The 26,480-nt window shown below is 36.1% G+C and overlaps 1 long non-coding RNA gene across 1 annotated transcript; it reads left to right on the forward strand.

Annotated features, from left to right (window-relative positions):
* The first annotated feature begins 7,425 nt into the window (after positions 1-7,425).
* LOC138439334 (uncharacterized) lies at positions 7,426-8,171 on the forward strand. The gene is made up of 2 exons (XR_011256683.1): positions 7,426-7,486; positions 7,765-8,171. It is a non-coding gene; the product is annotated as an uncharacterized lncRNA (long non-coding RNA).
* Positions 8,172-26,480: the final 18,309 nt, after the last annotated feature.

Consider the following 26,480-nt stretch of genomic DNA (forward strand, 5'->3'; position numbering starts at 1 on the left):
TATTTAGAAAGTATGAGCTTGAAAAGCAAAATTAATTTACAAGGGCTGATCCTGGGGATATCTGTATGTGTGGTGATTCCCAAGTCACCTTATTATATTTCAAGTCACACTATTAAACTTTTGATGTGCTACAGATTAAAAATTCATTTGGAGTAACAAGAATTCTTCTTTAAAGATGTGAATATTTCTTTTAGAGTTTGGTAAGTGGTGTCAGTTTTCCACACTTTCAAAAGAATTACCTCCCACCTTCAAGCCCCCACTGCCACCCCAATGTTTCTCTGATATCTAGCTGAAGTTAGTAGCACTGGGGCAGAGAAAGTCCAGATAATATCAGGAAATGGTACAGCAGACTCAGAACAAGGACAAGTCACCTAAAATGCGTATCAAGTGAATGTGACCCTGGCATCACTATCAGGAGGTAATATTTGTCAGGTAAACCCACAAGAAATAGAAGTGGTTCTAAAAAGGTAAGTGATGTTTGAGGCAGCTGCCCCATCACAGTATGAACTACTGTGATAAGTATCTGTGATAAGACTGGACTTTTCCCCAAATTCCCAGTGGCCTTCTATGACACATAAAATAAAACCATACTCTTTACCAAGACCTTTAGGCTCTACAGAATCACACTTCTGTTTATTTCTTCAGCCCCACCTCCCATGACCGCCTTCTCAGCTCACTAAACTTCAGCCACACTGGCATCCCAGCTATTCCTTGAACATGCTAAACTTGTTCCTGCCTTAGGCCTTTGCACTTGGTGTTGCCTCTGTTGGGAATGCCCAACCCCAGACCACCTGGTATCATTTTCAGGTCATTCACGGTCCAGCTCAGATGCCATCTCCTTAGAAAGTCTTCCAGTTGAAAATGGACACTCCATTTCCACCAGCTCCTCTTCCTGCATTCTCTATCTCTCCAGTCTGTTTGTCTTCCTAGCAGATATCTCTTTCTGAAATTATCTTGTTTGTCTTGTTGCCTGACTCTGCCCTGAGTCTATACATTTTAAGAGCAGGGACTTTGTCTTGTTAACTTTTTGTCTCCAGTTCCTAAAACCATGCCTAGCTTGTAGAAGGTATTCGAAAAATGTATGCCAAATGAATAACTAAATAAATGAGCTACAAAGAAGATGGAGCACAATTGAAGATGGAACCTCAGCAGGTTGGTCTGAGAGGGGAAAAAGCCAGAATATGTTAAAACCATGATGCAGTGTTAGAACGAAAGCTCAAATCTGCCACTCTGTGACAAGGAAAGAGTTAATCTTGCTAAATGTCAGTTTCCTCAGCTCTGAAATGATAATAACTATTATATAGGTCCAATTTAAAGATTTGGTTAGGTGAGATGGTGAATATATAAATGTGTACATAGGGAGAAGAGGCAAAGAAGGTTCTCAATAAATAGTAGCAATTGTAACTACCAATATTGGGACAAATGGATTTTTTCATGTTCACTCTGTTAACACTGAAGATGGGGAAGCATATGTGTCCCCTATTCAATTTCTTTATTTTTCTAAAATGTGTCTTTTATAGGATTTATTATATGTTTATAAAAATAACAATAACTTTAGTGTATTTTGCATATAAAATAAAATATTCATATAGTCTTGGTTTTCAGATGTAGCCAAATAATAAATTGGACCATAAAGTATGAATACTATACCTAGCGATGAAATAGCAGTATACATGAGTGAAGAGACATAATGGTTGGTCATAAAATATGATTAACCTAGTTGAAACAAAAGGCCTTAGTACCTCACAAGTAGTGATCTCATTAGTGGGTTATAGGAGTTCCACATGAGTGAAGAAATCATGTATAATGATTGCCTATTACATACCCTATTTATTCTGAGGGTGCCTTTTTTGAAGCTTGTTTTTTCTATTAAGTTTAAGCAAGAAGAGAGAAAAGTATGATATAAGAATATGCCAATTATATTTTAAAAGAGCATTATTATTAGAAGTTGGTCTCTATTAATCAAAAGAAACTTAACCCTTAATAATAAAGTGAGTTTGGTGTGTATTCCTTACATGACCAAGCCATTTAACATTGCTTTCAAATCAAGATTTTTATGAACCAGAACCTTTTGATGGGCTATTTCTCTTCCCTCTCTCTGTTTTATTATTACCATTATTGCTTCTGTAGCCCAAGTTTTACCACCATTTCTGTGACTTTGGATAGTATAATTAACCATATTGGGCCTCAGTTTCCACACTTGTAAAATGAAAGGAAGGACACCAGTGTGGCCCACCTCATAACTAAGAATTGTGACAATACTTGTGAATGCTGGAAGCACTTGAAATCATGATATGCTATTACACACAATGGGCTATTACAGAGAACTTAGCACTTTTGTATAATGGGTGTTTAATAAATATTAACTGATTGGGCAGAACCACAGTGAAAAATAGGATCAGCCTTGTTGTACAGAGATTTGTGATATAGGACTCTGACTTATCTTTCTTACATGTATTTTATATCTGTAAGTGCCAAATGATAAAAATAGGAAAGCCTATGAATACTTACCTCATATTTTCCTCCATTAAAATATTTGAGGATTGAAAGTAAAGTCACTCAGTCCTGTCTGACTCTTTGCGCCCCCATGGACAGTAGCCTATGAGGCTCCACCGTCCAAGAATACTGGAGTGGGGAGCCATTTCCTTCTCCAGGGGATCTTCCCAACCCAGGGATCGAACGCGGGTCTCCTGCATTGCAGACAGACGCTTTACCGTCTGAGCCACCAGGGAAGCAACGTTATTTAGCTATATTTCACCAATGCTAAGATTTTTGTTGCTGCTGTTGTTGCTCAGTTGCTAAAATGTGTCAAACTCTTTGGAACTCCATGGACCAGGTTCCTCTGTCAGTGGGATTCTCCAGGCAAGAATACTGGAGTGGGTTGCTATTTCCTTCTCAATGGTATCTTCCCAATCCAGGCCGAACCCACATCTCCTGCTTGGCAGGCAGATTCTTTACCACTGAGTACACAGTAGGAAATGGAAATACTTTAAATTTTTATTTAATTGAAAATGTTGTACCTTTTAAACTGGTTGCTAATAGAAATTAGTAATTTAGTAGTTCTAAAATGTATTGTAATATTATAACATCCTACAATATCTGTTGAAAATGCTCATATTTGAATAAAATTTTGCATATCACTGTTTAAAAACATTGTGGTATTATCAGAATGCTGTGTACTCAAAATTTGAGTTAAATTTTTTGACTTGTTAAAATAATTATAAAAATAATCTATGGCAGTTTATGATTCAAGGGTACAAGTAAAACACTAAGATAAATAAATTAGTGGTCAATTTTCTTTTAATCCAATGAAGTAAATTAATATAGTTTATCCATCAGGTTAACTCTAGCCAGAATATTTTATTTTCTAAAAACCAAAATTTCAATCTGAACCATCCAGTTACCCCAAACCATCCCTCTAATTTGCCAGTGTGCTTGTTGGTCACCTCTTCAACGAATTTTAGAGTGTGCAACAGGCAATACGTTAGGATCAGGAGAGTAGAAGTTGTTGAGCAGTCCTTATGCTGAAAGAGGTCACAGCCTCATAGGCAGTGCTAATGAAAATAAAAGATTGCATCTATTTAATACAGGCAAAAAGAACTTAAAGATTAATTTTAAAAACAATTATCCAAAATCAAAATATCTTCTTTGGGTTATTCTGTTAGCTTAACTCTCCACACTGATGTTTCAAAGTGGGTTCATTTAACTGAGCTGCTTAGTAAAGGCATTTTAAGGTAAGATTTCAGAGCACAGACCCTAGAGCCAGACATGGGAGTTTGAATCTCAGGTTTAATACTCCTGTACTGTGTGACCTTATATTATTACTTAACCTCATTGTGTATGAGTTTCCTCACCTGAAAAACGTGGATAATAAGACTACTCACCTCACAGGTGGCAAGTTTTAGCAGCAAAGCACTTAGAAGAGTGCCTGACAGAGTGTAAGTTATAGAAGTATAAGCTATTACCAGAAGAAATAAAATATGTATTTAAATAAACCAGGATATGTATAATTATGATATAACATGATAACTGCATATATCATACAGATATCTATATACCTATACATACGTATAGATGACAAATAAAGCAATTTGTAATACTAGCAAACTGAAAGTTATGTCTTAGATGAGGAAAACATTGCTTATGTTGAGATGGAATAATAAGGAATAAATGACTTCCTCTTTGTTTACCCACTAAAATTTAAAATTTACCTTTTTATAATGGATATGGGTCAAAGTGAAGTTGTGTTGACATGGACTGGCATATAACCATTGTTGGACTTCTCAAATATTGATGGTAAGAAGGAAAGATGTGAATCAAATAGAATATTTCCTAGCCACAGACATGACTGTTTTAATAACTTAATTTAACACAATTTATTATCTTGTACTCCAACACTTAGATCTATCTATAGAGATTTAAAAAAAAAGTTTTACAGCTCTGGATCTAATTTAAGGCATATGAAAATTCTTAATGTTTTAAAAAAATCTTCAGAGAAATAAAGCATCATCCTTTATTGAAATAAAATACTAAATCTCTGAAGATTTGAATCAGGTAATGTTTTAATTTTAATGAAATTGGCCTTTGTCTCTGAAAGGGACAAAATAAACAGATTGGCTAGTTCCTGAACCCTGCTACATCCAGAAATATTTCTCAATCCATGCAGAGATCTCAGGAAAGGAAAGCACCCTTGGCAGCTAGTGTTGTAGTAAGTGAGCAGCTCGAAGTAGGAGAACATAAAGGCAAAAGGAGCAGCTGAAAAGGAGAGCATCAGAGCTGCTCTCAGTGAAGAGTCTCCTTCCAGTTCATAATTGCTAAATTCTTAGTAAGCATTATTTTAATAGAAAGACTGTCCTTAGTAAACTTTTAATTTTAACTACATAGAATTTATAAAAGTATTACTTATTATACTTATGTTTTCATATTATATTTTAAAGTATTACTATATATTTATACCTTGAAGTTTTTCAAAGTAGGTAATAATTCATATTCTCTATTGCTATATTTAGCTGTGATTTTCCTGCTGTATTGTATTCCTTTTGGAGACTATATATAACAATTTAGTTATCATTTATGGATAGACATTTGTGTTGTTTCTAATTTTATTTTGTATTTTAACGTTTTGCTTTTATACACAATTCTATAATCATAATGAAAACATAATATTGAATAAATAAAAGCAGTGTGCATAAGACTAGATATCAGTTGAATAAAGCACAAAAGCAAGAAAAACCTGGTTATCTCTTGTTTGAGAATATACACATATAAATTAAAACTTTTTTTTAGTAGGAAAAGATTAAATATAAAATTTATGATAATGATTATTGCTAAGGATGAGATGGAGAAAAACACACTGATTCAATAGTATTTGTACCATCCTTCAAATATATTTAAGAGAGGTTCAAGAAGGCCCATATAAAAGTCATTTTTAACATGTAATTATTTTGTGTGTATAAAATGTCAAATATTTTCAAAATAAGAAAATATATTACATTTGTTCTTCAAACCAACTCTGTGAGGCAGGCTGAGTAGAAACAAGTTCCCTTGTTTAACAGATAAGGGAAATAAGATGTAAGTAAGTGATTTAAGCAGGACCTAATTGATGGTGAATTTTGGAGAGGGATTAGAAACTTTTCACTAATTGATCAAGTAATCAATTCAATCAACATATCCTCCATTACTCCTCTTCTCTGTGAGATAGTACCATCCATCTAGTGACTCAACTACAAACCAGAGTCACTCATAAGGCTTCCCTCTCACTGCTTCTATAACTGGTCACCAGTTCTTACTAATATTATCTCCTTAATAGACTTAAGTAAGTTCTTTCCTCATTATTCCCATGGCCTGACCTTTATATCAGTTCTTCTTCATTTTACCCTCAGGTTGGGACAACTACCTTCTTACCTTGTATCCAATTAATAAGCGTGTGCTAAGTTGCTCCAGTCATGTCCAACTGTTTGTGACCCTACGGACTGTGGCCCACCAGGCTCCTCTGTCCAAGGAATTCTCCAGGCAAGAATACTGGAGTGCGTTGCCATTTCCTTCTCTAATAATAACTACAGTTTTATCTAAAACAAATTCACTGTCAAGATGAAATCCAAAGTGCCCCTTTTAACATGTGACTCTGACCCCATTTTAACATTTTTTTAATGTCTCCATATTCTCTCCAGGATGAACTTGATGCTTCTCACTATAGCACTGGGCTTCCCAGGTGGCTCAGTAGTAAAGAATCCACCTCCAATGCAGAAGACCTGGGTTCAGTCCCTGGGTTGGGAAGATTCCCTGGAAAAGGAAATGGTAACCCACTCCAGCATTCATACCTGGGAAATCCCATGAACAGAGCAGTCTGGCGGGCTACAGTTCATGCAGTTGTGAAAGAGTTGGACATGACTTAGCAACTAAACAATAACAATAAAAACATCATAGCATTTCAAAGCCCTCCATAACTTGTCTTCTGCAGATCCACTTCCGACTATTCTACCCACTCAATGCCATAACCTCTTCCTACTGACATCTAGGACACAGACTCTTTTAAAGACTCTCACAGGCCCTGGGAATAATTTCTTTTGGAGATTTACATCTTATCAGACATATTATAGTAAATTGGCATTCCATGTGAAAAGGAGTTGTAAATGACTATAAAAAATGTGAGCCATGCTGTAGTTGACTGGTTGAAACAATGCCATGTTTTATAGAAACGAATTAAATCATTAATTCATTCAATATTGATTACATGGCTTCTACAGGTCAGTCTTTATTTTAGGTACTATAACACTTTAGTGAAAAAAACAGGTATGTTTCTACTTTTGCGGAGTCTAGAAAAGTTAAGGAGACTGTGATTAAAATGAAAACACAAGTCTGAAACATTATTGTGGAAAATTTGACCCTGAAATTGTGTGCCTTGTTTCATTCCAAGTTTTCCAGAGATCCTGGGAAACCATTTTGAGAAACTATACTAGATCATTGACCAATTCTCTTCCTGGTAAAAGAACTACTTCTACACAAAATGTGCAGTAATAGCTTGCCTTGAATTTTGTTTTAACTTTCTATTTTAAAGGAGCAATACTTTTAAAGTCCAAATAAGTGGAGCCACATAGGGACTTTGCTACAATATTAAAGAATCCTGACCTTTAACACATAAAATTATAATTCGGAATTTCTTTCATTAATTTTATCTACTCTTTGATGTACATAGTTCAGTTCAGTTCAGTTCAGTTCAGTCGCTCAGTCGTGTCCGACTCTTTGAGACCCCATGAATCGCAGCATGCCAGGCCTCCCTGTACATAGTTAAAGACTTACAATTTTGCCCTCTGTGTGTTGTGGACTCAGCCATTGATGTAAACTGTCAGTCAGCCTCTCTGCTCCTCTTTTAGAAGTACTGTCTATATCAAATGGCCGTGACGTGTAACAACTGGTAGATAACAGTCTGGGATTACTGCATACTGCTTAAACGAATGACTTGCACCCAGAGGCTTCCAGTTTGAAGGTGGGAACATTTACTTGAAACTAGGGGGACATTACTAATAAGTTGATTTTGCTTATGATGAAATTTTTAAAAACTTGCTTTTTCAAAAAGTGCCATCTCTGTCTAAATTAGTGTTAACTTTTGTCAGTACTAGGCAGGGCTTTTTTTCTTTGCTTATCTCTGTATAATGTATAGATAATATATTTGACATTTTGCTAGGGTGAATCATATAACATATCATAAGAATGCACAAAACAAATGATCAAAATCAAATTTCTAATAGACCTTTTCTTCCTCAGACTGATGTTCATTCCTTCACAAAGGAAGTTACTCAGAATGGTCCTGAACAAACCAACAGGGGAAGCTATTAAATATTTGCCAGCTTGTGTTAATAATTTATAATGTAAAAGAACTAAAGTATAATGTATACACTATTTACAGAAATCTGGACATATGGGGGAAAATATGCAGAAACGTATCTGGCACCTCGGACTTTGTTAGAGAAGTAACGGAAGCTCTGAGAGGCATGCAGGTGGGGTAGCAAGAGAATGTGACCACAGAAAAGCCAAAGCAACTAAAATATACATTCTGTTCAGGGTTGTAAATGTCAAGAATGCACAGCTGAAGAAATTCCTGAGATACCAACTCTTGAAAGATTTGTGGATTTCAGATTGTTGATATTAAATCTAAATATGCTGGAATGAAATCCTTTGTGGATTTTTTTTTTCATTTTGTGCAGTTTGGTTACACTTTCCTGATCCATGTATATGATATGTGATCCATAAATGTGGAATTATTAAAATACAAGAATCTTCTGTCTCTGAGTCTACTGGTTAGTACACACGTATTAGCTTTTCTACTCTGAAGAGAAAGGTAAAATCAGTGTTGTTTAAGGCAGCAATGACTTTAATGAGGGTGAGTCATAGCACTCAGGGAGGCAAACCTATTTATTTTTATTACACAACACTTTTAACTGGGACTATTTAAAAAAGGCCAAATGACAGACAGGCGCCAAGATTAGATGCATCCTCAGTAGACAGCTGGCATGCCCTGCCAGAAGGAGGATTTAGAGGAGTGTGGCTGGAAAGAAATAGCCAACAATTGGGGGAAGGGGAAGGCAGAGAAAAATAAACTCCCCGAAGAAACTAAAAAAACAGGTCACAGTAATTTCCCTCAGGACTAAAATGTGTGACATGAGCTTTTGCATTAAGTCAGAAATTTCAAGAGCAAGAGGAACTAGGAAAGAACCAGAACCACGGGGAATAATGTTGCTATTGTATTTGGGAGGGCTCAAATAAAAAGTTACTGAGTCCTTTCCAATCTAACTTGCTAAATGGTGTGCTATTTCTCAAAAAGAACTTGCTTCCAGGAAAAGGAAATTAAGCTTGCTTTCCTATTTCAGATTTAATTATAGTAGTGAATTTATTAACTAATCAACTAAATGCACATGGTAAAACAAACAACAAAAAACCACCTTCTTGCACTGCAGCAAAAAGCATATTCCATGACTTATCAGGTGACAATACCTTGTACTGGACACATGATATCACTGAAGCTAAGTCACCATTGACCATATCCAGAAAGTTATAATACTGTTTCTAGCTTCTTCTAAAACTGACTGTCCTGTCTACAGTTAGCCTTTCTAAGAATGTCATTCTCCTGCATTTGAATTAAACAATAGTTTAGTGCATAAGTTTGCATTTGGGTTTGGGGATTTTTGCTTGAATACACTTTATTTGTTTTCCAGAAGCAATATAAAAATGATTGTCCAAGAAGTTTAAAATAAGCAATCAGCTCCCTGGGAGTAAATGGTGTACTTCTCTGAGATATGTGCATTCCAAAAGAGGCAAGGGTTTCATGCACAAAATAAACACAGGAAACAACAGCATCTTCTTGATCTGAACTACAGAAGCTACAGGGGAAGCTGCAGTTGCATTTTTATAGCTGTGTGCCCTTGGAAAGAGATGAAGCTCTGCCAGGAGATCCTTAGGGATGTGGTGGGGGTCTGGGGGTGGGGAGTGATGCTTTTGTATTGTCAGGAATGGATAAATTGTCTGGAACTCAATAAGTGTTGAAAAAATAAAGAGTGAATTTTGATATGGCAGTTATGAATAATTCTGCACAGTACAAAAAATTGCTACAAATAAAGTTAATTATAGAATCATACAAAAGTTTTCTAGTATGTTGAAATTTGTATAGTTGTACTGTCTCAATTAGGATTTAGGGAAAGACTGAGGAAATAAAATGGTGAAAATAAAATAAAGTGATCTTTTAAAAAATTAAAGCATAAGAGATGTTTATTATGTCAAGCAATGATTTTCTAATTCACAACTACTTAAAGAATAATTTCTTTGATATGTATTTTTCTTATATATGTTATATTTTAATGTATATCTTATATGCTTTTAACAGCAACCAAAATTAATCTTTATAAGTTAAAAATTATATAAAAACAATATAATAATTCATAAACTGATTTTATGATACATGAATGGTATGTCAATGATTTTATCAAAAGACTAAGATTTTGAGATTATACATCTATTTAATACATAAAACAACAGATTTGTAGCACAGAAGCACATTGATTTAAATTTATAGGGACATTTCCTTAAAAAAAAACAAGTTCATGGTTACTTTGCATGTGGAAATTTGGCTCTTTAGACAGTCTCTCAATAAGTAAAGAGAGAAAAAAAGACAGAACTTAATTATTGTGTATTAAAAACCCTTTAGTTTCCTGACAGAACTGTTGGTGGGGCCCAAAGAAAAGTAAAGAGAGAAGAAGAAAGAGTGAAGAGGAGGACGAGAATAGAGGACTTAAAGAGAGCATTGTCTTAGTGATGGCTAAGGAATGTGAAAGAATAGGGTCTGATCCTGAGCTAGAAATCATTTATTATGCAAACCTGAAAAGAATAAACCTTGTCTCTGACTCCAGAGTTTGGTACAGACATTGCCTTTTATATCACAATTTAAAATATTTTATATACAGTGTAGTAAAATGAGCTTCAGATTGACAAATATTTTTGACATGCGCTTGATGCTGTTTTGGAAACTTTATTATGAAAAATTGCAATAACATAAAAAGGAGAGATTAATGAAGTTATCGCTTAATTGAAACAATGATCAACTCAGTCAATTTTGTGTTATGTATACCACCTCATCTTTTGCTGCCCAGCTGGTCCTGGATTATTTTAAACCAAATGCCAAATGTCCTATTATTTTATACATAAATATTTTGGTCCCACAGAGAATTTCCATATCTATAATAACACTGAAGTTTCTTTTATAGGAAGGGGGATAACCACATTTATTGAAGGGTCACAGCAAAGAGTATTTCCAGAGTGCTTGAGGCCTAAGGCTTGAGCACACCCAAGGAGTGGACAAGTTGGTTACAGTCAGTCTTCTGCAATATAATTATTCATAGTACTTTTCCATGGCACAACCATATCACTTCAGTTGAAAAGTGACACGTGGACTATTAATTTAACCTGTATCTAAATATCAGCATATTGAAAAGAAAGAAGTGTTTGATAAATGAAAAGCCTTGCTTTTAAAGCATTCACTTTGTAACTTGATATGTAGAACAGATTATTTTAAAATTAGTTTTAAGCACAGTAACTTTGTGGTATTAATATCATGACTACTAACTTGACTTTCTTTTGGTTCCAGCCTAATCTGGTGCTATCTGTGGTTATGTAACTATGCTGCCTGAGTGGCCTTAATTGTATTCATTAATAATAGAAGGCAAAATGGTTTTCAGAGTTTTCTCTAGCCTGACGAATACACGGGCACACATACTCTGTAGTTATAATCAGGCATGCCTATAATCATGTTTATGGTGAAGAGAATGCAAAATAATCTGAGCTTCAAATTTTCATTTTAAAACAGTATGTCTTTTCACTGATACACATAAAATACATCACATCTACCGAATTGTGGTGATTCAAAAAAGAACTACTAGAAAATTTACCTCAAAAAATACGTGAAAGGATAGTTATTATGTCAACTAACCCAATGTAGGAAGGGGGTGTATGCTAAGACCAGTGTGTTCTCTCGGCAAAACTCTGTGAGCTTTTGCCCTGCTTCATTGTGTACTCCATTTCATAATGCCAAACTTGCCTGTTACTCCAGGCATCCCTTGACTTCCTACTTTTGCATTTCAATCCCCTATGATGAGAAGGAAATCTTTTTTTGGTGTTAGTTCTAAAGGTCTTGTAGGCCTTCATAGAATCGTTCAACTTCAGCTTCTTCAGCATTAGTGGTTGGGGCATAGACTTGAATTACTGCGATGTTGAATGGTTTGTCTTGGAAATGAACTGGGATCATTCTGTCATTTTTGAGATTGAACTCAAGTACTGCATTTCAGACTCTTCTGTTGACTTTGAGGACTACTCCATTCCTTCTGAGGTATTCTTGCCCACAGTGGTAGGTATACTGGTCATGTGAATTAAATTTTCCCATTCCTGTCTTTTTAATTCATTGATTACTATAACGTTAATGTTCACTCTTGCCATTTTCTGTTTGACCACATCCAATTTACCTTGATTCATGGACCTAACATTTCATATCCCAATGAAATATTGTTCTTTACAGTATCAGACTTTATTTCACCACCAGACACATCCACAACTGAGCATCATTTCCAATTTAGCCCAGCCTTTTCATTCTTTCTGGAGCTACTTTCCCACTCTTTCCCAGTAGCATATTGGACATCTACTGACCTGGGGGGCTCATCTTCCAGTGTCATCTTTGGCCTTTTAATACTGTTCTTTTAAGCTAAAGATGGAGAAGCTGTATACAGTCATCAAAAACAAGACCTGGAGCTGATTATTGCTCAGATCTTGAGCTCCTTATTGCAAAATTCATGCTTAAGTTGAAGAACATAGGAAAAATCACTAGGCTATTCAGTTCAGTTCAGTTAAGTTACTCAGTTGTGTCCAACTCTTTGCGACCTCATGGACTGCAGCATGCCAGGTTTCTCTGGAAGCTAATCAACTCCTGGAGGCTACTCAAACTCCTGTCCATCATGTCGATGATAATATCTAACCATCTCACCCTCTGTTGTCCCCCTCTCCTCCTGCCTTCAATCCTTCCCAGCATCAGGGTGTTTTCCAATGAGTTGATTCTTCACATTTGGTGGCCAAAGTATTGGACTTTCAGCTTCAGCATCAGTCCTTCCAATGAATATTCAGGACTGATTTCCTTTAAGAGTGATTGGTTGGAACTCCTTGCAGTCCAAGGGACTTTCAAGAGTCTTCTCCAACACGACAGTTCAAAAGCATCAATTCTTTGGTGCTCAGCTTTCTTTACAGTCCAACTCTCACATCCATACATGACTACTGGAAAAACCATAGCTTTGACTATATGGACATTTGTTGGTAAAGTAATGTCTCTGTTTTTTAATATGCTGTCTAGGTTGGTCATAGCTTTTCTTCTAAGAAGAAGTCTTTTTTAATTTTATGGATATAGTCACCATCTGCAGTGATTTTGAAGCCAAAAAAAAAAAAAAAGTCTGTCACTGTTTCCATTGTTTCCCCATCTATTTGCATAAAGTGATGGAACCAGATGCCATGATCTTAGTTTTCTGAATGTTGAGTTTTAAGCCAGCTTTTCACTCTCCTCTTTCACTTTCATCAAGAGGCTCTTTAGTTCCTCTTCACTTTCTGCCATAAGGGTGGTATCATCTGCATATCTGAGGTTATTGATATTTCTCCCAGCAATCCTGATTCCAATTGTCCTTCATCCAGCCTGGCATTTTGCAGGATGTACTCTGCATATAAGTTAAATAAGCAGGGTGAAAACATACAGCCTTGATATACTCCTTTCCTGATTTGGTACCAGCCTGTTCCATGTCCAGTTCTAACTGTTGTTTCTTAACTTGCATACAGATTTCACAGCAGGCAGGTCAGGTGGTCTGGTATTCCCATCTCTTTCAGAATTTTCCACAGTTTATTGTGATCCACACAGTCAAAGGCTTTTGCATAGTTAATAAAGCAGAAGTAGATGTTTTTCCGGAACCCTTTTGCTTTTTCAATGATCCAGTGGATGTTGGCAATTTGATCTCTGATGCCTCTGCCTTTTCTAAATCCAGCTTAAACATCTGGAACTTCATGTTTCACGTACTGTTGAAGCCTGACTTGGAGAATTTTGAGCATTACTTTGCTAGCATGTGAGATGAATGCAATTGTGCTATGCAAGTCTGACCTAAATCAAATCTCTGATGATTACACAGCAGAGGTGATGAATAGATTCAAGGGATTAGATCTGGTACACAGAGTGTCTATAGAACTATGGACAAAGGTTCATAACACTGTACAGGGGGCAGTAACCAAAGTCATTTCCAAGAAAAAGAAATGCAAGAAGGAAAAGTGATTGTCTAAGTAGACTTAACAACTAGCTTAGGAAAGAAGAGACATGAAAGGCAAAAGAGAAAGGGAAATATATTTCCAACTGAATACAGAGTTCCAGAGAAAAGCAGGAAGAGATAAGAAGGACTTCTTAAAGGAACAATGCAAAGAAGTAGAGAAAACAATACAATGGGAAACACTAGAGATATATTCAAGAAAATTGGAGATAGCAAGGGAACATTTCATGCAAAGATGGGCACAATAAAGGACAGAAATGGCCAAGGACCTAACAGAAGCAGAGAAGATTAAGAAAAGGTGGCAAGAATACACAGAAGAACTATATAAAAAAGGTCTTAATGACCTGGATAACCATGATGATGTGGTCGCTCGTCTAGGGTCATCTCCTGGAGTGTGAAGTCAAGCGGGACTTAGGAAGCATTAATTATGAACAAGGATAGTGGAGGTAATAGAATTCCAGCTGAGTCATTAAAATCCTAAAAGATGATGCTGTTAAAGTGCCGCAATCAATAAATCAGCAAATGTGGAAAACTCAGCAGAGACCGCAGGACTGGAAAAGTTCAGTTTTCATTCCAATTCCAAAGTAGCTCAATGCCAAAGAATATTCAAACTATTATACAAATGGACTCATTCCACATGCTAGCAAGATAATGTTCAAAATCCTTCAAACTAGGCTTCAGCAGTACGTGAAATGATAACTTTTAGATATACAACCTGGATTTAGAAAAGGGAGAGGGACCAGAGACCAAATTTTGAACATCTGTTGGATCATAGAAACAGCAAGGGAATTCCAGAAAAATAGCTACTTCTGCTTCATTGACTATGCTAAAGCCTTTGACTGTCTGGATCACAAAAAACCATGGAAAATTCTTAAAAAATAGGAATATCAGACCACTTTACCTGCCTCTTGAGAAATCTGTATGCAGGTCAAAAAGCAACAGTTAGAACTGGGCATAGAACTATGGAATGGTTCAAAACTGGGAAAGGAGTACATCAAGGCTTTATATTGTCACCCTGCTTATTTAACTTAGATGCAGAGTACATCATGGGAGATGTCAGGCTGGATGAATCACAAGCTGGAATCAAGATTGCCAGGAAAAATATCAATAACCTCAGATATGCCGATGATTACCACTCTAACGGCAAAAAGTAAAGAGAACTAAAGAGCCTCTTGATGAGGGTGAAGGAGGAGAGTGAAAAACTGGCTTAAAACTCAACATTCAAAAAACTAAAAGATCATGGCATGTGGTCCCATCACTTCACGGCAAGCAGAAGGGGAAAAGGACAACAGCAACAAATTTTATTTTCTTGGGCTCCAGAATCACTGCAAATGCTGACTGCAGCTATGAAATTAAAAGATTCTTGCTCTTGGAAGAAAAGCTATGACACACTTAGACAGTGTATCAAAAAGCAGAGACATCACTTTGCTGACAAAGGTCCATATAGTCAAAGCTACAGTTTTTCCAGTAGTCATGTAGGGGTGTGAGAACTGCACCATTAAGAAAGCCGCATGACAGAGAATTGATGCTTTTGAACTGTGGTGCTGGAGAAGACTCTTGAGAGTCCCTGGGGCTGCAAGAAGATCCAACCAGTCCATCCTAAAGGAAATCAGTCCTGAATATTCATTGGATGGACTGATGCTGAAGTAGAAGCTCCAGTACTTTGACCACCTGATGTGAAGAGCTGACTCATTGGAAAAGATCCTAATGCTGGGAAAGATTGAAGCAAGAGGAGAAGCGGGCAACAGAGAATGAGATGGTTGGATGGCATCACCGACTCAATGGACATGTGTTTGAACAAACTGAGGGAGATAGTGAAGGACAGGGAAGCCTGGCATGCTACAGTCCATGAGGTTGCAAAGAGTCAGACAGGATTTAGTGATTGAACAACAACAACCCAATGTAGGGGCTTCCCCGATGGCTCAGTGGGTAAAAAGTCTTCCTGCAATGCAGGAGACACAGGAGGTGTGGATTAGATCCCTGGGTCAGGAAGATCTCCTGGAGGAGGAAGTGGGAACCCAATCCAGTATTCTTGCCTAAAAAGTCCCGTGGACAGAGGAGCCCTGCGGGTTATGGTCCAAAGAGTCAGACATGCTTGAGCACACACAGATACAATCCTATGTAACTTCCTCTCTTTCCCTTTGGTCTATTAACTGAAGGATGTGTTAACTCTTAAAAATAGGTTTTGAAGTATTCCAATCATGACTGGTTAACGTTGGAGGTTTCATACTATGAAAAGCATGACTCAAATCTTTCTGTTCCCATGTTGATTTTTCTCTCTGTGCTTTTCCTTTTTTCTTTGTAACCTTTTACTCTCTTAGCAATGTTAATGATATGATACAGAGTTATCAACTATATTTCTTTATTTGTGGAATGCATTTGAGAAATCGGTACGATACACTTTATAGGATCTTTGTGAATATGAAGTAAGTCTGCCTGTGTGAATTTCTTTACATGCTGGATATATAATAGTGGTTCAATAAACACTAGTCCTCTCTCCCCAGCACCCTTTTTTATACTGTATATACACAGCCTCTACAGTATTAAATATACATTTGACTATGCTTGAATGAACCATGTATTTGCCTTGATATTCTAAAGAAGAATGGCTTTCCTTGGGTAAGGTCATTATATGTCAGATATTGTGCCAGAAACCTGAGCTGCATCTCTTTAACTTTTTCCAATTAAAAAAAAAATCTCTTTGGATTGCCAAAATGAACAGGGATATTTACTGGCTATTAAGAAGTATGAGTTATCAGGTTACTTTAAGAGCTCAAGCGTTTCAGAGGACATTTGTCAGGTGGATTAGAAACGTTTTTACTAACCAGAAGTTATCACAGTTCTGGCTCTACTAATAAGACATTCCCTGGTGGCTCAGAGGTTAAAGCATCTGCCTGCAATGCAGGAGAACCGGGTTCGATCCCTGGGTCAGGAAGATTCCCCTGGAGAAGGAAATGGCAACCCACTCCAGTATTCTTGCCTGGAGAATCCTATGGTCAGAGGAACCTGGAGGGCTACAGTCCACAGGGTCGCAAAGAGTCGGACACAGCTGAGCGACTTCACTTTCACTTTCAGGAGTTATAAGGGGAAATTAGCAAGGTAACAATAAGAGTAACAGTGAAGTTTGCTCTTCTGATGGATGCAGAAATAAATGTTCTTTCCAAAGCTGTAGGAAGCTCTGGCTGATTCTGCATTACAAAGTCCGTTCGTAAGCAGACATAATACAATGCCCACTACCTACTGTGCCCTCCGCAGTCATTCGTCAGCTATGAAAATTGGCTCTGGGTTGATATGGAGATTTCCTAAACAATATTAACAACAACAACAAAAAACTTTTGATGAAATAAATTATAAAGTGAGACATGTGTATTTAACTTCAGAGGATATTTATTTAGACAGTTATTAGCACATATTTTTAAATGATGGTGCTAATCACAAATGAATCCCTTCTCATTAAATTAGGTTTTGAGGGACCTTTCTTGAAATCTAGTTAACCATCAGGCCATAGTCATCATTTTAGCCATTTCATTGATCACCATGGAATTAACCCCTCAAATTTGTCTAGATCAGTGTGGATTTACATTATAAACTACAAAAGCTGGTCTACAGGTCCGACAGACATGGCAAAAGATATTAACACTTCAAAACACTGCCAATTTAGTGACCTACTTTTAGGGAAGATTAACCTATAGTGAGGATGTGAAACTAAATTAAATTCCAGTTAAATACAAATATTTTTCTTCACATACTGAGTCATCTGACTCAGACCCCGCAGGGTGCAGTGTTACCTTGCTTGGTGAACTGCATAATTATTTATAGATTTTCTCAACATTAAGCTTACCCCTTATCTAACTTTACACAGGCAGTCTAGTTAGTGACTCTCAGAGAGATACCCTGCTGTATAATATAGTACCACATGGTAGGTCAGGGCCTAGCTGCCCCTTTTTCCATTCTTTGTTGATGGTTTGAAAATATCAGGACAATGACTGCATGCCACATCGGTTTTATAATTCCTAATCTAATGTCTCTACAGGGGGTTCTAATTCCATATAAAGTGTATAAAACAAAGAGATAAATGTTACTTATTATTGAGAATGGAGGTTCAAGGACCTATTGTGAAGCTTTGTACTTATTGATAGAATTCTAAAACTAGGATATAAAAAAGTCATTTCTTGATGAAGCATTAATGATAAATAACAAGTCTTCAGGAGGCTAAAATACTTAACACTCAAAGACATTTGAAGAATTTTTAAGAATGTGAACTAATGGAATGCAAATTGTATTTCTCATAAAGTACATTGTTAGTTCCACAGTGAAACTCAGTGTTAACTGAGTGAAAATTTTAAGTTATTAAAAGTAATAATTCATGTGTATTTTATTGAAGCTAATTTTTTAATTAGAAGATGCATATGGTTGACTTTAGGGCAACCAAATATGTTTCTCTCATTTAAGAATAGAGTAAGAGAAAAACGTCATAGAAACATACTGCTGAGAACGTGTCTTTACTGTTCAATGTAGAAACAATAAGAAAACAAGGAAGTGATAATAGTATCATCTAAGGGAAGGCCTCCTGAAGCCAGACAGAATCAGATAAAGCATAGATTACATTGCCCATTCTTTTTGATGGCCATAAAACTACCCTACAGATAGCCTTAAAAAAATTCCTTAGGATAACTGGTATAACCAATAGTCTGAGGGACAGATACCAGAATGCCAATGTACTAATTTGCAGTTAGAATTAGTGCAGTCAGGTTGGACTAGATTACTCTACTGGCTTGACTAGCATTTTCTCTCTTGCATAGTCAAGCTACGTAAAGAAAGTGAACCATAATCAGAAAGATACTATTTGAGAGTAGAATCTGAACAAAAGGAGTTAATATAAATATGGAATTGTCTCATTCTAAGTACTCTTGCCTGGAAAATCCCATGGACGGAAGAGCCTGGTAGGCTGCAGTCCATGGGGTCACTAAGAGTTGGACACGACTGAGCAACTTCACTTTCACGCTTCACTTTTGTGCATTGGAGAAGGAAATGGCAACCCACTCTAGTATTCTTGCCTGGAGAATTCCAGGGACAGAGGAGGCCTGGTGGGCTGCCATCTATGGGGTCTCACAGAGTCAGACACGACTAAAGCGACTGAGCAGCAGCAGCAGCAGCAAGGTGGCATAACACATCATTCTCACAAAGTAAAGGGTTTGCCAATAGAACTAGAAATCTGTAGAGTCCACCAGTTATAATCACTTCCACCATGCATCTCCATTAGAGGGATAGATTTCTCATATGGACTAGAAATACCTCTTGGTTGAGGGCTGAGTCTTTTTCTACAGAGTGTTTGAGTGGGCATTGCTAAGACCTGGCTCTATGACTCTTTATTTTTATGCTGATCAATTGCTTTTCTGATAGACATAGTCCTTTTGAATATGTATGAATGTGTGTGTATATATGTGTGTATATTTAGATTAGAGTTAAATCCAAATGCATGGCCTATGAGCCATCCTGTTTCTTTCCAGTGATTGGGTATGTGTTCTCCCATTCATTACTTTTTGCTTTTACAATTTACTTCTCCATGGACAAGTTCATTTTATTTATTTCTAGGTTCCTTGTGGGACATCTCTATGTAAGTACATAAACCTATTAAGAAATGTTATCATATACTTTCTTTCATCAAAAAGTAAATAAATGGCCTTGGCATAACAATTTTGACAACTAATAAAATTATTCTTCTTCAAGTAATGAAGTCTGTTTAGTAGTGCTAAGCAAATTTCTATAATGGCTGCAAAGATTTAGTTAATGAATAATTCAAATTATCTGGTGTGGGTAACTATCTGTTGAGTGGTTTATAGCATCTGGGCACCACCCATACAGACCCTGTATTAATCATCATATAAGCTGATTTACAGCATTAGGAAAGGGAATTTGATGTTTGTTCCCACGTTTAGGTTCCATATTACCACCACTCAGACCTTGTCTTGGTTTGGATACTATGATATAAGCATTATAATATTATGGAAGCGAAAAATATTGAACAGTTAAAAGTGGAGTTTTAACCAGTATACACACTATTGTATTTAATTTTCCACAAACCATGCTCCCGGGATTTGTTTAGAAGTATGAGTGGATTATGCTTAATAAGACTGCATGAGTAATGGCTTGAGTGTAGTACTTTGAATGATGTTCTGATGTTTGTTTCAAGAGGAGTAACTCTGCTTTCTAAATTCTGTTAAAAGAATCAATTTGGTTTCCAAAAACAGGACTCTAATTTAAATATTTCTTAAGACATTAGTCAGCTTCTTCACTAATAACTGATTCCTTATGGACAATATCAGCACTTTAGATGCTACCTTATTAAAACCACAATGCTGGCTGACAACAGAGATTTCTAGCATCACCTGTAGTATTGTACACAAAATCCTGGACTAGGGGTTAACAGATCTAGATTTTAATCCTGACTAACTGTATGATTTCAAATTATTTAGTCCTTGGCTATAAGACTCTGTTGGGTTAGATTGTGTCCCCTTCAAAATTCATATTTTGAAATCCTAAACCCCAGGACCTCAGAATATAACCTTAGTGGATATTGAGTTTTTACAGAGGTAATCAAGTTTAAAATGAGGTCATTAGGGTGGGCACTAATCCATTATAACTTGTGTCCTTATAAGAAGAGGAAACTTGGATACAGACATGCACACAAGGAGAACACTACATGAATATAAACAGTCATATAACTTCAAGACAGAAGCCTTGATCAGATCTGTTCCTCCCAACGCTCAGAAAAAACAGATGCTGCTGACAACTGGGTTTTAGAACTCCAGCCTCCCAAACTTGAGACAATAAGTATCTGTTGTTTAAGTCACTCAGTTTGTAGTACTCTATTACAGCAGCCCTAGCAAACTAATACAGCCTCTTAGGCCAAAAGGTGATAATGAAATCCTTCTATAACAGCCCTACAAACCCTTATTTTCATCTTTTCTGTGCTAATGCAGTCATTATTTTAACTCTGTGCTTTACAATCATATTTCTGAAATAAAGATCACATACAAGAAAATTATGGGAACAGGACCCTGGACAGCAGATTTAAGGGAGAGTATGTAGGAAATGGGAAGAAGAAAGAAATGGTAAATTTACATAACTTTTGTGTAAAAACTTGTTAATTAATGTTTAAGTCAAGCAAAATTAATTTGAAGGTTTGTATATTCAAAGATTTTGTTTTGTTAGGTGTTGCTAAAATTTGTCCAGCCTTCATAGTGGTATGAATATCTGCTTTGTAAAACATTTTTAGAGTTGAAATTGTAGAGTTTTATATATGGGAGCAGATATCTTAAAGAAGAGGCTTTCTATATTTCCAGGAAAGCCTAGTCAGCTTTGCTCAGTGTTGACATAATACAATGCTTAAACCCTTTCTGCCTCATGCATTATATGAGGCAAATATAGTTTCTTACCTCACAAGACTGTCAGACACTTGAGGTCAAGGACTGCATCTTAAATATTTTTTCAATTTGCTATATATAGTGCAGTAGTGCAGGACTTGACACCTGGTATAAAGGAAAACAACAAAACCAAAGAACAAAGTACACTGAGTTTGAGAATGGTTTAGGTCTTGATTTCTTCTCTTAAAATTTGCATTGGTTATCTTCCAAAAATATTTTGCTCAAAGTGTGAAACATCATAAATCTATCAATTTATACCATTTTGGTAACAGTATAAATCATAATTTTGAGAAATAATAGTTACAATATGGTATTGTCACATACCAGCTAGACTCCAGAATTTATTGGAATAATCAAAGACTATTTTTTAAATATAGAAGTCTTTGACACTAAGCATTTATGAGAATGTCAAGAGGAACCCCAATTGCCAGTCAACCCCTGCCTTCTGGGCTCATATTTGAAACCACTCAAAGTGGTTGTCTTCTTTCTGCAAAGCAGCGCTAGTGGTCACTTTGAGCTGCCATCTGTGGATGAATGCCCGCTATGGAGATGCCCTTTATCATCACCATCAGCCAGGATACTCCAAAATGAATCTTGTGCATACCATACCAAACATACTTTGCAAATGCATTCAGCCATTCTCCTGTGATCTGATAACCAATGGAGACAGAAACTTAATTTCAATAGATAAAGATTATAACCAGAGTTTACTTAAGAGAAATAGCTTTTTTCTTTTTTTTTTTAATGCCATTCTCCCAAATCATCCCACCCTCGCCCTTATCCCACCCTCGCCCTCTCCCACAGAGTCCAAAAGACTGTTCTATATCTCTGTGTCTCTTTTGCTGTCTCGCACACAGGGTTATTGTTACCATCTTTCTAAATTCCATCTATATGTGTTAGTATACTGTATTGGTATTTTTCTTTCTGACTTACTTCACTCTGTATAATAGGCTCCAGTTTCATCCACGTCATTAGAACTGATTCAAATGTACTCTTTTTAATGGCTGAGTAATACTCTATTGTGTATCTGTACCACAGCTTTCTTATCCATTCATCTGCTGATGGACATCTAGGTTGCTTCCATGTCCTGGCTATTATAAACAGTGCTGCGATGAACATTGGGATACATGTGTCTCTTTCAATTCTGGTTTCCTCAGTGTGTATGCCCAGCAGTGGGATTGCTGGGTCATATGGCAGTTCTATTTCCAGTTTTTTAAGGAATCTCCACACTTTCTCCATAGGGGCTGTACTAGTTTGCATTCCCACAAACAGTGTAAGAAGGTTCCCTTTTCTCCACACCCTCTCCAGTATTTATTGCTTGTAGACTTTTGGGTAGCAGCCATTTTGATTAGTGTGAAATGGTACCTCACTGTGGTCTTGATTTGCATTTCTCTGATAATGAGTGATGTTGAGCATCTTTTCATGTGTTTGTTAGCCATCTGTATGTCTTCTTTGAGCTGCCATCTGTGGATGACTGCCCACTATGGAGGTGCCCTTTATCATCACCATCAGCCAGGATACTCCAAAATGAATTTTGTGCATACCATACCAAACACACTTTGCAAATCCATTCAGCCATTCTTCTGTGATCCAATAACCAATAGAGGACAGAAGTTTTATTTCAATAGATAAAGATTATAACCAGAGTTTACTTAAGAAGAGAAATAGCTTTTTTCATAGCCTGTCAAGACCTTTACATTCACTATTTTGTAACAATGTACTCGGACTTTAAGAGACTCAGTTAATGTGTAATTATAACAAAATTGAAAAGATTACCGCTAACAAAAATGACTCATGGAGTAGGTTAAAGGGTAGGATTGAGGAAGATGAGAAAAGTGGATGCTATAAATGGGAAAACAAAAACAGCAAGGCTCACAATTCACACAGATCCTTGGTATATTATTTCTTGACTGCTCAAATGAAAATTGAATTATGGGGGATTTATAGTGAAGGAAAAACCCTCCAAACTTTAGCAGCCTAATTGGTAGCTTTAAAAAAAAAAAAACTGTAAAGGGTTTTAAAACTACAATTCCAAATTCTATGAAAAAGAGCCATTTTAGTGCTTTTAGACCCTATTATTCTAAGTTTTAACAATTTTTCCTGAACTAAGGGTGGAAGATTAAGGTAATGTAATTTGGCTTCTGGGTCAGCCTTGGCATTCTTCACCTTGCCCAGATGTATATGATTACATTTTCTGTTATGTGAGCCATGGAGACATATGGTATTTTCATCAAAAAGTGATGAAAGAAAATATCTTTAGGAAAGTTGAAAATATTGCCTAACTTAGGAAACAAGCTTCTGAGACTGGAGATATTTTTCTGCTTGGCTACCTGGCAGTCTAAGTGTTGTATGTGTGTGCAGAGTGTTGAGGGATGGAGTATAGTTAAAGAACAAGCCTGCACATAAATAAACCAAAAAATGCATAACTCACAAAATTTGGTCAAATTCTAGATTGTTTGTGATTGAGTGATACATGTAGAAATTGGTCAATTTTATTTCTGAAAAAATTTGGGAAATGGTAAAGATACTTGCTAAAAGGTAAAACTACTTACTCATTCTCTATTGTTTCTGGACTTAACTTTTGCTTAACTCAGCAACCAAGCATAGGTACATACTAAGCCACATCAGTTGTGTCTAACTCTTTGAGACCCTATGGGCTGTAGCCAGCCAGGCTCCTCTGTCCATGGGATTCTCCAAGCAAAAATACTGGAGTGGGCTGCCATGCCCTCCTCCAGGGGACCTTCCTGACACAGAGATTGAACCTGGATCTCTTGTGTCTCATGCATTGCAGGCAGGTTCTTTACCACTAGTGCCACCTTTGTTGTCTGGAAATCCCCACAACAAAGCATAGGATTTTGTTAATCAAGACACCTAATGAATTAAATAAATGGGGAACAATATCAAGAATATTTTCACCACACATTCTTCTTCTTCTTCTTTTTTTCCAGGTCCCTCTACAGCCAGAAGTATTTTTTTTTTTTCCCCTAGAAGTGAAACGCAACTAAAAGTTGTATCAATGATGTAGCATCCATTTAATGAAAATGTCTGGGACAAAAGATATAATCACATTTAGTGGTAAAATACCTGTCTGTCAATGCAGGAGACATAAGACACACAGGTTTGATCCCTGAGTTGGGAAGATCCCCTGGAAAAGGGCATGGTAACCCACTCCAGTATTCTTACCTGGAGAATCCCATGGACAGAGAAGTCTGATGTGCTACAGTTCATGGGATTGCAAGAATCAGGTATGATTGAAGCGACTTAACACACACTTAGTCTTCTTTGAAAACACATTTTAAAGAATTGATACTAAACCTGTTCTGTAAAGAACAGGCAGTGTTGAGACATTAAATAGGAAATTTATCTTGATATGAAAGAATGGAAGAAATTCAGGATTTTTGCTTTGAAATCAAATATTTTCCTATTAACAAGATATCCATTAAGTACAAGAATGTGGCTGGAGAAGTATTTATCTTGGTAGTTATAATTATGCTTTTACGCTATCTACAAACACCAAGCACATTATTTGCACTTATTTATTAAAATAATCTAATTTTAAAAATCGATTTCCACTACTCTATTATTCAGGAACCATTTCTAAGTAGATCATTGGTCTTTCAAATGGAAATACTTTTTTCATGTAAAGACCACTCTGTGCCATTGTTCCTGAAATGATCAAATAATTAGAAACTGAGTCCAATAAAAATATTAGAATGTGCATCAAAGTAGTTACTTCAGATGATATGTTCTTAAGAATATTTTCCATCTTTTCCTTTAAATAGTTTTTTCTTTCCTAAGAAGCAAGGTGTAGAAAATAAATAACTTTGAGTAGAAAACATAATGTTCCAAGAAATGTAGAAAAGGTCAAAAATCTTTTAGGAAATATGCAGATTTAAATGTAATTACTGAGTAATAAAAACAATTATAATAATAGAGAAAATACAGTTCAAGAGTAAATATAAGAAGCATAAGAGAATTTAATAGTAATAAAATTACACTCAAAAAATGATAGTCATTCTCTGTGTTCATTATTTGTCTTTAATGTATTGGATTTTAATGACAGTTCCTTCTTTACTATTTTTTGCAATATGCTTTTGCTCTTGCACTCTTGAATCTGTATGTTTGAACTAATTTGTTGTTGACAGCAAGTAATGCTTGTAAGTATACATAGGCCCTCCCCTCTGGTCTTATTAATATATAGAAACACTACATCTGTTTTGATATAATCATAATTTTGAAACCAATGGTTCATGATTATGGCTAACTTTTTTATTCAAATACCCTTTTTGAACTTTGATAAAGTCCTTAGTGTCATTCTTTGGAATAACTTCATTAAAGGCATAAAATATAAAATAGTGCAAAATATGGAAGTTTAGAAAAATCCACTCTATATATGAAAGTGGTTTGCTTTAAGGAGGAGTAGTTACAGATTTGATAGTAACATTAAAGGAATAAATTTCAAAGTACAATGACTTTCTCAATAAAATAAAGTGAAATGAGATAGGGAGAAATATTTGCAAATTTCACTTTTTAAAATGTGTATACAAAAACTGGTTTTAGAATGTATTTGAAATTGTTCTTTTTACCCCACTTTGCTCACTTGTTAAAATAGTATTCTAGAGATAATTTTGCAAGAAGTGTTTTCAGACTATAAATACAGTACAGAAACTTGATTATTTTCTTGGGGAATATTTTGCAAGCCCTATGAATGCAAAACTGCCTCTAATAAATAATAAATGAAATATTTATACATTAAACATTTATAAAATTAAATATATATTAATTAAATTTATGTATAATTAAATATATATTAAGTACTTAATATATATTAAATTATATATTACATGACTTTCCAAAGCAAATAGGTCATTACTCAATCTGAAAGCCATTTTTAATGCTTATTATCTTCATCTCTTTATAGTGTTTGCTTTAATTTGCCCGTTCCTTCTATGTGAAATACTGATTTCTGACTTCCCTGGTAGCTCAGACAGTAAAGTGTCTGCCTACAATGTGGGAGACTGGGGTTCGATCCCTGGGTCAGGAAGATCCCCTGGAGAAGGAAATGGCAACCCACTCCAGTATTCATGCCTGGAAAATCCCATGGACCGAGGAGCTTGGTGGGCTACAATCCATGGGGTTGCAAAGAGTCGGACACGACTGAGCGACTTCTGTGTGTGTGTGTGTGTGTGTGTGTGTATGACACTAGAACCCTTCTGTTTTCTTG

Source organism: Ovis canadensis, chromosome 4, assembly GCF_042477335.2.
Source record: "Ovis canadensis isolate MfBH-ARS-UI-01 breed Bighorn chromosome 4, ARS-UI_OviCan_v2, whole genome shotgun sequence".
NCBI classification, from domain to species: Eukaryota; Metazoa; Chordata; class Mammalia; order Artiodactyla; family Bovidae; genus Ovis; species Ovis canadensis.